Here is a 6,416-nt window from a genome sequence, read left to right as displayed (position 1 = left end):
AAGCAGAAGCAAGGAGGATGTGGAACACAGCTGGCAGTGGGTTGGCTGATGTGGTCACAAAGGAAGCTGAGTAATGGATGTGATACCCGGGGAGAGCCCTTGACCTTCACTCTAGTAGGTACTTCCATTCCCCAAGTGCTATGAATGTGATATATGTATCTGGAAAGGAAAGGAAACCTGTCTGTGGTTGCCCAAGGCTATGCCTCTGGGCTGTTGCATATGGAAATACCCAGAAGGCACTCAGGCCAAGAAGGCCCCCAAAGCTGTGCCTTCAATCAGGGACCAGCTGTGTCATTTCTTCACGAACTCAGCTCACTCAATGGTACATCTGTTTCTGAGGCTCTTCCCTCAGAAGACAAATGTACCTGGGAAAGGGTATTCCAGATGCCTATACCATTGAGATGCATGCCTCTCTAACAGGGATGACAATGAACTTTCATTCTACTTGCCAATACCAGTTGAAAGGAAGTGGCTGCTGGCTATTCTGAAAACAGTGCTGGGGATTCTGACTCTGGGTTTAGCAGAAGAGAGGGCCACAATCAACTGGTACCCACTGCCACAGACAAGGGAGTAGGCAGTGAATTTGCTGTGAACTAGACCGCTTTGCACTTGATTTTTTCCAGGGTAATGGCCTGCTTATCCTATTACTCTCCTGGGGCTATTCTTTGCAAAGCTGGAGTACTTCTTGGGTGAAATTATTTTCTGGAGATAGTTATTAGCTCAGTAGTAGTCCAGTGTGAATTAGATCTGCTGCCTACTTAGCACCTGGATAGATTTTAAGATATTCTGTCGTTCCAGGGCCTTCAAGCAAATAACACCATGTCAGAGTGACACTGCCAGGGCAGCTGCTGTGGACCCCTCACCAAGGGCCCCGTGTTAATCACTGCGAGTCCTGGCACTCTAGGTGCTCTGAGTACTCTCACTGTGTCAGGCGGTTCTTCCACAGTCCAGTCTTGATTCTTGGCCAGAAGAGATGTGCTTCCCCCACAGCACACCACCTTAGGCTACCTGAAGACGGCTGGACCATCCACGTTCAGCAAACCCAACCTGGAAAGAGGGCCAGTTATTGCTGTGTTTACAGCTGAGCATTTGGTCACTAGAGTCATCTGGATGTTGTTGGATGGGAAAAGTTACTGAAGATCTCTGTAAGATGGTTGTCCTATTGGGTTCTTGACATAAGTAGTCCTCTTACCCACAGTCATCGTTTCTGTAGGAAAAAGAAACAAAAAGAATGCTTTGGTTTTCATTCATATAAGTGTATTTTATTTCAGTTTTCTCTTTTTAATTGAAGTACAGTCGATTTACAATGTTGTCTTCATTTTTGCTAAACAGCAAAGCCGTTCAGTTACACATTCTTTTTAAAGTATTCTTTTCCATTACGGTTTATCATAGGACACTGAATATAGTTCTCTGCGCTCTACAGTAGGAGTCTGTTGTTTATCCACCCTATATAGGAAAGTTTACATCTGCTAACCTCAACCTCCCACTCCACCCCTCTCCCAACCCCATCAGCCTGTCCTCCATGTCTTGGCAACCATCAGTCTGTTCTCTATGTCCATGATTCTGTTTCACAGATTGATTCATTTGTATCATATTTTAGATTCCACATATGAGTGACATCACATATTTGTCTTTCTGACTTACTTTACTTAATATGATAACCACTAGTCGTTATCCATGTTGCTGTAAATGGCGTTACTGCATTCTTTTTTTAAAGTTGAGTAGTATTCCATTGCATATATGTGCCATGTCTTGTTCTTTTTTTACTTTATTTTTTGTTTAATTTTGTTTTTGGGTATAGCCAGTTAATAATGTTTTAGGTTTCAGGTGAATAGCAAAGGGACTTATCCATATATACGTATGTATCCAATGCTTCCTCAAACTCTCCTCCCATCCAGGCCGCCACATAACACTGAGCAGAGCTCTATGTGCTGTACAGTAGTTCCTGGTTGGTTATCCATTTTAAATAGTGTGTACCTACCCATCCCCAACCCCCTAACTATCCCTCCTCTGCCCCCCAGCAACCATAAGTTTGTTTTCTAAGTCTGTGAGTCTCTTTATGTTTTGTAACCAAGTTCATTTGTATCAAGTTTTTTTTTTACCATACGTAAGGGAAGTCATATGATATATGTCCTTCTCTGCCTGACTTACTTCACTCAGTATGACAATCTCTAGGTCCAGCATTATTTTATTCTTTTTTATGGTCAAGTAATATTCCATTGTATATATATACCACATCTTCTTTACCCATTCATCTGTTGATGGACATTTAGGCTGCTTCCATGTCTTTGCTATTGTGAATGGTGCTACTATGAACACAGGAGTGCATGTATATATTTGAATTAGAGATCTGTCTGGATAAATGCCCAGAAGTGGGATTGCTGGACCATATGTTAGTTCTTTTTTTAGTTTTCTTGAGGAGACTCCATATGGTTTTTTACAATGGCTACATCAACTTACACTCCCACCAACAGTGAAAGAGGATTACTTTCTCTCCACATCCTCTCCAGCATCTATTATTTGTAGACTTTTTAATGATGGCCCTTCTGACTGTTAGGAGGTGGTTGCTGCCGCTGCTAAGTCACTTCAGTCGTGTCCAACTCTGTGCGACCCCAAGGACGGCAGCCCACCAGGCTCTGCCATCCCTGGGATTCTCCAGGCAAGAACACTGGAGTGGGTTGCCATTTCCTTCTCCAATGCATGAAAGTGAAAAGTGAAAGTGAAGTCGCTAAGTCGTGTCGGACTCTTAGCAACCCCATGGAGTGCAGCCCACCAGGCTCCTCCGTCCATGGGATTTTCCAGGCAAGAGTACTGGAGTGGGGTGCCATTGTGCTACCTCATTGTAATTTTGATTTGTATTTTTTAATAATTAACAATGTTAAGCATCTGTTCATGTGCCTATTGGCCATTTGTATGTCTTCTTGGAGAAATGTCTGTTTAGTTCTTCTGTCCACTTTTCGATTGGGTTGCTTGTTTTTTTTGTTGTTGAGTTGCATAAGTGGTATATTTGGAAATTAAGCCTTTGTTGGTCACATTGTTTGCAGATATTGTCTCCCATACTATACACTGTCTTTCCTTTTTTTTTTTTTTTTTTTGTCTGTGGTTTCCTTTGCTGTGCAAAAGCTTGTAATTTTGATTAGGTCACATCTGTTTATTTTTGGTTTTATTTCTATTGCCTTGGTTGACTGACCTAAAAAAACTTTTATGATTTTTGTCAGAGAATGTTTTGTGAATGATCTCTTCTAGGCATTTTATGGTGTCAGGTCTTATGTTTATGTCTTTAAGCCATTTTGAATCCAGACAATACTGCAAAGCCACAGTAATCAAAACAGCATGGTATTTGCACAAAAACAGTAATATGAGTAAATGGAACAGAATAGAGAGCCCAGAAATATTAATAAACCCACACACCTATGCTCAGTTAATCTTTGACAAAAGAGGCAAGAATATACAAGGTGAATATACAACTGTAGCCCACCATGCTCCTCTGTCCATGGGATTTTCCAGGCAAGAGTACTGGAGTGGGTTGCCATTTCCTTCTCCAGAGGATATTCCCGACCCAGGGATTGAACCCAGGTCTCCCGCATTGTAAGCAAGGCGCTTTACCGTCTGAGCCACCAGGGAAGTCACACACCTATGCTCAGTTAATCTTTGACAAAGGAGGCAAGAATATACAACGTGAAAAAAACACTTTTTAGCAAGTGATGTTTGGAAAATTGAAAGCATGTAAATCAATGAAGTTAGAATACACCCTCTCACCATACACAAAAATATTTCCTTTATTTTTTAAATTGAAGTATAGTTTATTTACAATGTTTCAAATATATAGCAAAATGATTCAGTTATGCATATTTATATATGTTCTTTTTCAGATTTTTTTTCCATTATAGGTTATTATAATTGAATATAGTTCCCTGTGCTAATAGTAGTTCCTTGTTTATATATGACAGCGTGTATCTGTTCATTCCAAATTCCCAGTGTATCCCTCTCCCCTTTCCCTTTGGTAACCATGTTTGTCTTCTATGTCTGTCATCCATATGTTTTTAATGTGTATCAGACAAGTGCCAGGCAGTGTGACAGATTCTGCTGAAGGAGATATCATGAGGAAGACACATATCCTGCTTTCAAAGAGCTCACAGTGGGAGATATTATTACAACATGAGAAGCTGAACAACAGAGATATGTGTAAAATGTGTAGGAGCAAAGAGGAGAGAAGAGCTAACTTTGAGGGGACTGAGGTCTATAGAGAGGACCATAAGGATGTCTTGAGCTGGGTCATTTTGGCTGAAGAGGAGATCATCAGGAGTGAAAGAGGGAAGGCCACTGTGGGCAGAGGCAAGAGCCTGTGCAGAGGCAGGAAATGGCATTGAAGGAACTATCAGAATGTGGTGTGAGGAGTGGAGCAGGAGAAATTAAGAAGACTGGGAAGCAGAGGGTCTGCGTGGGGTGACATACGTTCCCTGTTCTCAAGCTGTGAGGATGGGCTCTTTGACTGGAGCCCCAGACTTAAGAGTAGGAGGAACTCTTTTGAGTCACACTCAGCCCAGCATTCAACTTAATTTAAACTCAGGGCATCTTCCAATACAGACTAAGAGTATTAACGCTGCAGTTACAGAGAGAAAGAAAACTGCAGTTACTTCCATGGACACAGCAATAACAAAAATCAAACATGTAAACCATAGAAGAGCTGCAAACATTCTCAAACTGGAATGTCTGGAGTGCATTTCAAAGATCAAATGTTCATGTGTGAGGCCATCAGAGAAGGTAACACAAGCCAGAGGGTACCCAGAAGAAGGAAAACGAGTCTGTCTCTGACGTTTGGCTCTGAAGTGTGTGCATGGATGTGGGCATACCCATACCCCTGGGAAAGGATATTATTCTCTGGATAAGGAGGAAAATGTGAATGGATATTTCCCCTATATTGTGATTCAAATACAACAAAAGTTCCCAGATACTCTGGAGCACCCTCCAATTGGCTCTACTTCCCAACCCGCCATCCACATTAGGTGCTGGTTCCCAAAAGCCCTTTTGTCAGCTGTGAGACTCGTACCTGCAGGGCAGCTTGCCAGTTCCTGAATCCTTTCTTATCAGGAAGGCAAGCCATCAGCAGGCTCAGGCCCACCAATGAATGCCATGTGGTCTGGAATTAGTGTGCTGCTATTAGCCAGGGCAGCCACATGCCTTCAGTTTTTGATTAACTATAGTGATATGAACTTTACAAACCCTTAAAAGACCCATCTGAAGCTCTTTACTGAAGGATACAGGGATGTAGAGAGATTAATTTTCCCAAAGTCATGTTATCGGAGCTGGAATTTGATCCCAAGACTTCTAACTACAGTTTAAGCTTCACAGTATTTACAATACCCAAGACAAAGAAGGAACATAAATGTCCATCAACAGATGAATGGATAAAGAAGATGTGATACACACACAGGAATACAACTTGACCAAAAAAAAAAAAAAAGATTGAAATAATGCCATTTTCAGCAACATAGAGGACTCAGAGATTATCATACTAAGTGAATGTTCACAAAGATAAATACAAGATATCACTTATATGTAGAATCCAAAATGACACAAATGAATCAATCTACAAAACAGAAACAGACTCACAGACATAGAAACAAAGGAAAGGGGGTTAGAGAGGGATAAATTAGGAGTTTGGGATTTGCAGATACAAACTACTGTACATAAAGTAGAGAAGAATAAGGTTCTACTATATAGCACAGGGAACTACGTTAATATCCAACAATAAACTGTAAGGGAAAAGAACATGAAGAATATATATAAACTGAATCACTTTACTATACACCAAAAAACACAACATTGTAAATCAACTACACAAATGAAAAATCTTTTAAAATGAAATTAAATAAAAAGTGGAAGCTTTAGCAATTGCATCATTTCTAAGTGCACTGTATAAGTTCAATCTATACATCTGAGCTTCTGTCTTGGTTTTCTAGACCCTCCGAACCTAGCCAGATGGGGCAACTTTAAGAAACCCTAGTCCAAGATAGTAGCATGCAGCAGGTGTTGTATTCCTTACAGCTTCCCACCTTCTTATTCCATTTCTCTGGATTCCCCTGGCCAGTGGCCTGCATATGTATCTCACTTGTCTCTTCAGCTCTCGATCCCATCCTTCCCCGTTATGACCTTACTTTCATTTCTTCATCTGCAGAGTCCCTTCAGACTGCTTTGGGTAGAGCTCTTTCTAAACATTCAGCCTCTTGGACTACTTTTGCATCTGGTTTGTTACCTAAGGCCTGTATAGAGGGCTGGGCTATGACCTCAGCCCATTTTTTTTTACCAGTCCCCATACCCAGGAATACTACCAGCAGAGGCCATGCTGCCAATGGCCAAATCACAGCACAGCTCCAAACTGACCTCTTTAGCTGGGCTTTGGTCACTTGGTGAAT

The sequence above is a fragment of the Bubalus bubalis genome, chromosome 16, assembly GCF_019923935.1.
Source record: "Bubalus bubalis isolate 160015118507 breed Murrah chromosome 16, NDDB_SH_1, whole genome shotgun sequence".
In the NCBI taxonomy this organism is placed as follows: domain Eukaryota; kingdom Metazoa; phylum Chordata; class Mammalia; order Artiodactyla; family Bovidae; genus Bubalus; species Bubalus bubalis.
This window is presented reverse-complemented; position numbering follows the sequence as displayed.